Genomic DNA, 10,681 nt, shown 5'->3' with positions numbered 1-10,681 from the left:
ATGAGAGGGACGCTCCCCATGCGGCATCTTCCCATCTGGGGTTCACAGTGGCTGATCCTGCCCTGGGATCCACCCCCTCGGTGGAAGCCTCATCCCGCCCCTGAGCGTCTCTCCTGAGACAGCTCAGAACAGGGGCTAAGAGGTCACTATACCACCAGCCAGTCACGGACCCTCCCTCGGCCGCAGCATCTGTAAAATAATAGTTGTATGTCCCCAGTCAAGCTGCTGTGAAGATTCATAGGATAGCATGTGCACCAAACCCGGTGCATGAGCCCTTCACGAGTGCTCACTGTTTCTGTCCAGGGACACATTCATTCAACAACTATTTATTGATAAGGTGTCCTGTGAGGACATGAGGCTTCTGCCTTCAAGCACGTCATCACCCAGTAGGGGAGACAAATGTTCAAAACAAACAACTATGACATCACATGATAATGTTTGTAAGGTGTGTGTTATGACCATCCTTTTGCAGACTATCTCTTCTATCTCCTCAGTAAAGCTTCAAGCTAGATGTGACCATATTACCCATGATGAGGCTGAGGTCCTGAGGCTGCAGAGTTGTTTGGCAGACCCTCGTGGAATTGAATCCAGGTCTTCAGAGTCCAGTCTCCATGCTCTCAATCTACATCACGACTCCCTTTTTTCTCTCTCTTACAGGGTCCTTCAAAGCTTCAGCTGAACTTCCTGAGATTAACTCCAAAGACCTCCCAATGCTGAACATGGCTTTAAATCTGAACCTGAGGGTCTTCCTCCCTCAAGTGTTCAACTCTGCCAGACTGATGCAAGATTATCGACAGGCTTCCATCATCTGGGCTCATGTTCTCGCCAGCCCAGCTCTGTGTCCTTATAGAATTGCAGCTCTGAATGTCACTCTGGGACACAAGGACCAGGGGCTACACATGGCCAGTAGGCCATGGCTGCTGAAGGCTGCCCTTCCATGCCTGACTGCATGGATTACACATCGCCTATAACAGAGCGTAAAGAAGCCAGGTGTCCCACACAGATGAGGAGAGCTGAGAACAAACACCTGTGTGGACACTCACTACCTCACCCATCTCATCTCACCAGTTTCCAGATTTGACTGATTTTTCCTTCAGAAGATCTCTCCTGTCCATCCCCATCTCCTCAAGCTATTGTCCTGAGTTAGCTGCCACTTATTACCTTCTACTTGAGTACCTCTCGGACACGACTGAGCAACTTCACTTTCACTTTTTACTTTCATGCATTGGAGAAGGAAACGGCAACCCACTCCAGTGTTCTTGCCTGGAGAATCCCAGGGACGGGGGAGCCTGGTGGGCTGCCGTCTGTGAGGTCGCGCAGAGTCGGATACAACTGAAGTGACTTAGCAGCAGCAGCAGGCCCCTCAGCTGGTGTCTCTTCTTCCATCTTTCTCCCACCAACCCATCCACTTTCTGTCATCAAACATACAGTTGTGATCAGACCACACCTCTGTCCAAAGACCCTTCATCTCTCCATGTTGAGGAGTAAAGAAAGCCGCTGCTCTCTGACCTGCCATTCATAATCTGGCCCTGACATCTCTTCTTAGCTTCCACATGTCCTCCACAGACTTAGAAACCGGGGCGACTCCAGGTAAGACCCTCCTCCTTACCTGCCTCCGCCATAGCTTTCCTCTGCACACTGTGCTCTGCCCTTCACCTCACTCTGCCCAGGAAAATCCTACTCTCCCGCAAACTCAGTACAAACGACACTTACTCTCCGCAAGCTTCCTTGGTCCACTCCTTGTCATCTTCCTTGGTTCCCTTGCACCTTCCTTATCAGAGTTAAAAAAGAAAAGCATGGTTATTCATGGCATGATTCATCTTCCCGCCTAGATTCTAAGCCCCCTGAAGGTTCAAGACCACATCTTAGGTCTTGAGCATTGAGTCTTGCCTGGTGCCATCTCTCAGGAAGCATCTTTCAGTTCTACAGCTGGAAAAAATGTTCTGATCATTCCTTGAATCTACAGAGTTCTAGACCCAAACATCTCGGTAATAAACATCTTTGTTTTGACAGGCATCTACATAGCAGCATCAGCATAATTTTCTTTTTCTTTTTTTAACTGACTTCTCTGTCTTCACTTGCAGAAGGCAATGGCACCCCACTCCAGTCCTCTTGCCTGGAGAATCCCAGGGCTGCAGTCCATGGGGTCGCTGAGAGTCGGACACGACTGAATGACTTCACTTTCACTTTGCACTTTCATGCATTGGAGAAGGAAATGACAACCCACTCCAGTGTTCTTGCCTGGAGAATCCCAGGGACAGGGGAGCCTGGTGGGCTGCCATCTATGGGATCGCACAGAGTTGGACACGACTGAAGTGACTTAGCAGCAGCAGCAGCAGCAGCAGCAGCAGCTATCCTCACTGATTTTTTTATCTTGTTGTCCTAAGAACACTTAACATGACATCTACCCTCTTACACATTTTTAACCTTAGAGAGTATGATTATGGACTCTAGTACACGTTGTACAATCTTGGTGCAATCTCTAGAGCTTATTCATCTCAAATAACTGAAACTTTATTCCCATAGGTGAGTAACTCCCCAACTCCCCTCCCCTGCCCATGGCAACCATGATTCTACTTTTCAATTCTGTGAATTTGACTAGATTCTTTATATATAAGCAGAACCATGCAGTATTTGTCCTTCTATGATGGTCTAGCTCACTTAGTGTAACATCCCCCAGATTCATCCCTGTTCTCACAGATTGCAGAATTTTCTTCTTTTTCAGGGCTGAATAGTATTCTACTATAAGCGTGGAGCACATCTTCTTTATCCATTCATCTGTTGATAGTCATGTAGGTTGTTCCCTTATCTCAGCTACTGTGAATAGTGATGCTCTGAATACAGGAGAGGCAATATCTCTCCAAGATCTTGATTTTCTTTCTTTTGGATAAATCTCCAGAAGTGACTCAGACGGTCATTCTATTTTTAGTTTTTTGATGTATGAAGTTTCTATTTTCTCCACATCCTCAGCAACACGTGTTCTCTCTCACATCATTTTGCAACGTATTAAACATATGGATGGTTGAGCCTTTCTAAAGACACTAAGAACAGTCACCATCTGTTGAAGAGCCATGCACTGAGCGGAATGTTCTGCCTGTGTTATCTCATCTAATCTTTATAGAAATCCCCAGGCGACAGTCCATGGGGTCGCAAAGCGTTGGACATGACTGAGTGGCTCTTTCACTTTCACTTTTTCAAGCTAAATGTTCTGCCTGTGTTATCTCATCTAATCGTCATAGAAATCCCCCTTTTACAAATGAGAAAAGAAATTTTCTATGATCCAAAAAATGTATGAGTCAGCAATTCTGCTCCTGTGAGCTCTACCTAAGCTCTGGGAGTGACCCGAGACAGCCTCGGTGCCTATTTTCCAGAATATCTGAGTCTGTGCAGCCACTAATTCTCTTTATGAAGAGCCACTCATATGGAACTTGCCACTGCTATTAATCAGCTCCAGCCACAAGTCAATCCGATACCAGGGGCAGGAAAAGCAGTCAAACCTGTTTGTCTTAATGCGTCTGAATCCTTTCATTTTCAGTTTTGAAGTTTTATGCATCTTACAAACCATCAGATCACCACTAAAGGCATAGTCCAATATCTATGACAGTGAGTACTTCATGCCTTGAAGTACTTTTTGAATTTTTTTTTTCCTTTAGGATGTAGTTGAATTATTATGCATGCCCAGCTGTGATGTGTCATCAGACAAGTTTGCCTTGCTCAAATGGAAACACATCTTCCCATTGTGCAAAGGAGAAAGAATGTGACTCCTTATCCACTCTAGGGCCCGGAGATTCTTTCAGATTTGGGAGTCAGAGACCTGGGTCTATGTGATGGTTGACCACAGTTCTTAGCTGTTTAGATAAGAGGTCAGATCATTGGTTAACCCTTAAAGGACTCCATGAGAGGCCACATCAGAGGCCACAGGAAGCATCACGGGAGCCCAAGGCCAGCAGCTACACCCAGAACAAAGCCTGTCTCCCCAAGAAAGAATCGGCTCTTAGAGCTCTTGACATATCAGCCCCCATCCAGACATCAAGGAATCAGAGCCAGCTTTTTGCTCCAGAAAACTTAGCCCTACCTAAGGAGAAGGCAACCCTGAAATTCATTCTCTTTCTTAGCTAAATATTGGGCTCCTGATAGCTTCTCTGATGCAAGAGGAAAAAGACATGGCCAGTTCAAGATCATGAATAAACCTAAACTAACTTATATTTTGGGGCTTCCCTGATGCCTCAGATGGTAAAGAATCCACCTGCATTCAGGAGACCCGAGTTCAATCCCTGGATCGGGAAGATCCCTTAGAGAAGGAAATGGCTACCCACTCCAGTCTTCTTGCCTGGAGGATCCCATAAATTTATGTTTATATATTCGGGACTGTCAAGATAAGCACACAAACATGCAAACACCTGCCCACCCATGGACAAACTTGTCGGCACACACACTCTGAGGCACAAGCACAAACACTTAATTTTGTGACTATCTACTTTTGTATGACTTGAACCTGATCCTATAATTGGAGGCCAATGTCTTGATCATGTTGACTTTAATTCACTTATTTTTCTGAGGCTCCTCCTGGATACGTTCAGGGCTGACGTCCAGGCCAGTATCCACACTGCCAGTATCATACTCCTGATGCCAAGAGTATTTTATACGTTGGGTTAAAGCATAGCGTCACACAGCACTCTAGCACTTTTCAGTATTGTTCAACAATACTTGACCTCATCCTTGGCCAAACTAACAACCTTGGGAAAATCAAAATAGGCCAAGACAGAACTGCCAGTGCTTTCCCACCGATGCACCCTTCACCTAAGGACTCATAAGCTGTAATTACCATGATATTCCATGGTCTTGAAATGAAGAAACTAGCACAAGGAAACCAAGCCCCTTGTCTGGGCTCACGTAACACGTGAAAGTTACAACCAAGGCTGAGACGCTAACAAAAATTCTGGACATTTTTCATCCCTTTCAGTCATAAACCAAATGGTTCCAAGAGGTATAAAAAGAAGTTGAAGGATCCAAACCAGTCCCTGGGCAGATAATTCATTTCTTTTCATCCTGACGATGGTAGTTCTCACCTTTTTATAACACTGACAGAGAAATGTACAAACGAAAACCTGAATTGTGCTTACGATGGCTCCACCAATCCTTAAAATTCTAGGGATTTTTTCAAGGTGTTTCAGACAAGCCAAACTCCAATAAAATGCTTTAAAAAATTTTTTTAAAACAAGAAATAAATAAAAAATGTCAAAGGATGTGTCAGACAGGCATTTAGAAATTCGACTTTTTTGGCCAGTTCCTGGCCACTGGCAGCCTCTATATGCCTATCATTGCCTTGGGACAGCAGGTTCTTTCATTGTTCGATCACTGCTTTTGGAAAAGGCGCGTAGACACCTCTTGAAAGGCCAGTCATTTGGGCTTTTATCTAGTTTGGGTCTGTCATAGATGTTTCTATTTGTTCTGCCATTCTCCGATAGGTATCACTCAAATAATTCTGTTAAAACCCCAAAGGGAGCTGGAACCATGTTAAACCCATCCTCTTCCAATCTCCCTTAGGACCCAAATGTCACAGAAATACAGTGACAAAAGTCCTGACAATTTCAGGGAGTATGGAATCCCAGTCCTAGAAGCTTCAATACAAGACTTTAAAAGGTGCTCAGGTCCTCAGACAAGGGTTCCTATGTTGCATTTCCATCTCCATTTTGGCCAAGCCAAAGTGTGCCACTTATAAAAGCAAAGAAACAAACAAGAAGTCCTGCTTTATTTTTTAGACCCACACATGGTTCTGACTGGGCAAGTCATATTAATTAACATTAGCCAGTCACCCTCAGATCTGGGATGAAAGGCAGGAGGTTATGTTCTGTGTACCACTCTTCATATTATTACTATCATAATTATATTTTATGGCAGTTTCCTTAAGCCCTACTGCTCAACACCGGTTAATTTCTCCATTATAAAAAGTGGATCCTTTTATTGGACTGAGTGTTTTGTGATTAGTTGGGTTACATTTTACCTCCAAGACATAATTAAGAGCGGCAGGTCTCCAAGGAGGACTGAAACCCCGCTATTCAGTCTGTGGGCAAGCTAGCAATTTTGAAGGCAGTGGCCATGCTTTGCAGGTCGTCCAGTGGGAAATCACATCCTTTTCCGGTCATGGAAGGGGACTTTTTTAAAATAGAAGTCAAGTTGATTGACAATATTGCGTTAGTTTCAGGTGTATAGCAATGTGATTCAGATATAGATATAGGCATGTTCTTTTTCAGATTCTTTTCCATTTTATGTTAGGACAAGGTATTGAATATAGGTCCCTGCGCATGTGTGCATACATGCTCAGTTGCTTCAGTCCTGTCGGACTCTTTGTGACCCCAGGGACTGCAGCCTGCCAGGCTCCTCTGTCTATGGGATTCTCCAGGCAAGAATACTGGAACGGATGCCAAGCCCTCCTCCAGGGGATCTTCCCCACCCAGGATCGAACCCAGGTCTCCTGCATTGCAGACAGGTTCTTTACCTCTGAGCCACTGGGGGCCCCATAGTTCCCTGCACTACACAGTGAAAGTCTTTTTGCTTATCTGTTTTATATATAGTAATATTCATCTGTTAATCCCACACTACTAACTTATCCCCCATCTCCTGTTGCCCCTTTGGTAATCATAAGTTTGTTTTCTATGTAAGTCCATTTCTATTTTGTAAATAAGCTCACTGTTTTAGATTCCACACATAAGTGACACCGTATAATATTTGTCTTTGTCTGACTTAACTTGGTGTGATCATCTCTAGGTCCATCCCCGTTGCTCCAAATGGCCCTATTTCATTTTTTACGGCTGAGCAGTTTTCTGTTGTATATTTATATGTCCCTCACCTTCTTCATCCATTCATCTGTCAATGGACACTTGGGTTGTTTCCATATCTTGACTATTGGTAATAGTGCTGCTACAAACACTGGGGTGCACGTATCTTTTCCCATTTGAGTTTTCCTCTTCTGAAACCGATTTCAAAACCAGACCTTCCATGCTGAGATTATGCTGGGCTCCTGCCAAAGCCCCCAGTGACCACAAGCAACCGGATTTAAACAGAATCTACCTCTGCTCAGAACATTCCCCGAGGGACACCGGCCCTGTGCATGCCTGTGAGTCTTCACCTGGATTTTGACCTTTGTCCACTGTGAGATGTTGGGCAAGTAACTTAACCTCTAGGCAGAGAGGGTAAATGGTTTTAGGCTGCCTTTTAAGGGAAAACTGTAAGATGAATCACTCAGCCTAAAGAACCAATGGGAAATGAAGTGAAAGTCACTCAGTCATGTCCACCTCTTTGTGACCCCATCCATGGACTGTAGCCCACCAGGCTCATCTGTCCATATGATTTTCCAGGCAAGAATACTCAAGTGGGTTGCCATTCCCTTCTCCAGGGGAATCTTCCTGGCCCAGGGGTCGAGTCTCCTGTTTTGCAGGCAGATTCTTTACCGGCTGAGCCACCAGAGAAACAAACCAATGGAAAATGCTTCCCCCACAGTCCCGAAGCCTGAGGACATGGGCGCACAGCATCCTTTCCTCAGCTCCTGGTTTCGGTTGAGGAGGAGAGGCTCTCAGAGAAGCAGGGACTCTAGAGCGGCAATAGCTCTAGAGTCTGGCAAGCTGAGTGTTCCTGACCTATTTAGCATCTCTGAGCTCTGTCCTCCTCTGTAAACTGGGGATGATAAAGAGTAAGCCTACAGCCTGGGGTCACTGGGATAATTAAGTGAGAGGCATATGTCAAGCAGTCTTCCCAGGTGACACTGGTGGTAAAGATCACGCTGGCCCGTGCAGGTTCGATCCCTGAGGGTGGAAGATCCCCTGGAGGAGGGCACAACAACCCACTCCAGTTTTCTTGCCTGGAGAATCTCAAGGACAGAGGAGCCTGGCGGGCTATAGTCCACAGGGTCACAAAGAGTTGCACGGGACTGAAGCGACTTAACACCCACACACACATATATCAAGCACGTAGTAAGTGCTCAACACTTAGGGCAGCCCCTAAGCGTGGAAGAATATATCATTGGTTTATTGATGGCGATTTCCTTATGCGCTAAAATGATTGCTACCTTTCCAGATGAGGTGGCAACTTTATGCATTAGCTGATAGGATTATTCAACAGATAGCCCTGAGGTGGTGAAAGGCATCAAAAAGCCCCTTTGCCCCCAAATATTCTGTGATCCCTGGAACCTGGAATTCCTATGGGGATCTTGTGCTTGGTTTAAGTTTTAAGGAGATCTCTCTCTTAGCATGCAAGTCCATCTGACAGTGCCGTCCTCAGACCCTCCTGGGTGGGACTCCTGGTCTCTGGGAACTGATCTCAGACGTGGACAAAGGGGCCCTCCCCTGCCTGTAGCCCAAATGTTGCTGTAGGAACTGAGCCTTCTTTAAACCTCCCCTGGAGGCACCAGCTCGTGAGTTCCGCAAGGCCATACCTACACAGAGCTGTAGGCAGGCTGGTACCCACCAGGAAGCTGAAGCCATGTTAATTACAGGGCCAAAAGGTTGGGCTGAAGGCGTGCACGAGGCTTCTGTATTAGACATTCCATATTTCATGTGGACGAGTTTGATCCTTTAAGCTCTGAAAACACCCAGAGGGCAAACTGTCAGCACCATGCACAAGAATTTTGCCCTGAACAAAATGACCTTTGAGTTCTTAACTGGTTTCATATTCTCCGGGTCTCCATGCACATATTCCTCAACGGTCACTCTCAACATCTTAAATGCATTTATTTGCTGGTAGGGTTGGCCCTCTCTGGCCAACAGCCACTGATTAACATCTAGTCTGCAAACCATGTAGAAACGTAATCCTTAACAAAATGGGGAAGTTCTGAGCAAGCCAACACATTGTATTGATTTGCAAACTTGGGCCCACAGTGAGCATCTTTTCTCACTGAACTCCAGCTGTCTGTCTCCTATGAGACTCCATGGAGATTCCAAAGATCGAACCGGGACTCCCTCTTGTCACATATTACCGATGTTAAATTCAGTGGCTGATGGGAGCAGAGCATGAGACTAAGACGTTCCTGGACAGGAATGGGACTTTTTGTTTAAGATGTGACATCAAGGGGCTTCCTTGGTGGTCCTGTGGATAAGACTCCACGCTCCCAGTGCAGGGGGCCTGGGTTTGATCCCTGATCAGAGAACTTGATCCCACTGGGACCAACTAAGAGACCCTACCTGTCATAGCAAAGATTCCCAGGGCTGCAACTAAGATCCAGAGCAGCCAAATAAATAAGTAGATTTTTTTTTTTTTTAAAGGATGTGAAATCAAAGTGACATCTTTAAACAGGGGTATTTTTGTCTTGATATCAAACATTGTTTTCTCAGCAGTAAACAAATCAAAGCAGCATTTCCCTGACGTGTTAAGACTTAAGAGTGTAGGCTTTTCTGTCATTTACTGTCAAGGCTGACAACAGACACACCAGCAGCCCCACACCCCAGGACTCCCCTCGGGGACAGGCTTCTCTGCGTCTTTGGGTAACTCAGATATGTCCCTCCATCTTCAGTTTCCCAGGTCATGACGGCGAGGAAACAGGGCCAACCGTGTACCTCCGAAGGCCTCAGAGATGGAAAAAGTGGATTGATACATGCCTCTTTCTTTCCTCCTCTCCTTTCACCTCAGTCCAGCCAGCTGGCTCTGAGGGTGAACATCCTGCCAGCTCTTCTATCTGTGGTAATACAAAGCAGATACCTAATCCCCAGCCCTCACCTTAGAGTCTGAAAACTGGTACCTTCATCAGAGCTGCTGGTGACGAGTCAGGTAAGCTGGCAGGGGTGTTTTCATTTCTCTTCCCCATTTCCCAGTGGGTGGGCTGAGAAACAAGCTGGCTCTTCAGTCTCTAAAGAAATGTTGCAGAAAGGGCCTGATTGATCCCCAGACTGGATAATCAGTCTGGATTCATAATCAGAATAATCAGGATAATCAGTCCTCAGATGGAATCAGGGATGCAGGGAATTAAGCTCTGAGTTCCAAGCCTTCAGGCCACCACCCATCACAGGGCAGGAGCCTGAGAGGCAGCTGCAGGCTCCCTGATCCAATTAAGACGGGAAGTCCTCTCTTCTCCTGGTTACAGGCAGAGGATTCAGCCTTTGAATCTACTCCGCCAGTGAACCAGTGTAATGGTTCTCAGGCACATCTCAGCTCCCCAAAGAACCTGCAAAGCTCTTAAGAGGAGGGTTGACTTCACTCACAGTTGGGCTATCTTCCCTCTGCAGTTTGGCGGGTCCTAAGCATTGGTGGAGAGCCCACATGTACAGTACAGCAGCCTCCAGGCCACACTCTCACTCTCAGTCCTCTTATCATCCAGTCTACGTGAGCCACGAGGGCCAGATGGGACCAGTGACCTGCCCTCTGTCCTTCTAGAAGGCCCTCATGTTTCCAGGCCACTGTCAGGGATCCTGGGGTCTTTAGAAGCGTGAACATCATGGGTTGACAACTGGGATATAAGGAATTCTCTGGAGGAGGCTGAGCTTGAGGCCACCAGGAAGCCCTGAAATGTTCCAAGAGAAGGGCAGAGGGCTGCGTGCACTCAGCTCTCAAATTCATAGAAGACAGGTCCACTCTGGGCCCTCCAGGGAGGAGGGAGTGGCTGCATTAACCAGGTGGGTTGTACCCAACAATCCCTCCCAATTTATGAAATGGAGTTGTAATGACCCTCAGAAAGCACAGGTTCTACCCAAGC

The sequence above is a fragment of the Capricornis sumatraensis genome, chromosome 15 (assembly GCF_032405125.1).
Source record: "Capricornis sumatraensis isolate serow.1 chromosome 15, serow.2, whole genome shotgun sequence".
Classification (NCBI taxonomy): Eukaryota; Metazoa; Chordata; class Mammalia; order Artiodactyla; family Bovidae; genus Capricornis; species Capricornis sumatraensis.
This window is presented reverse-complemented; position numbering follows the sequence as displayed.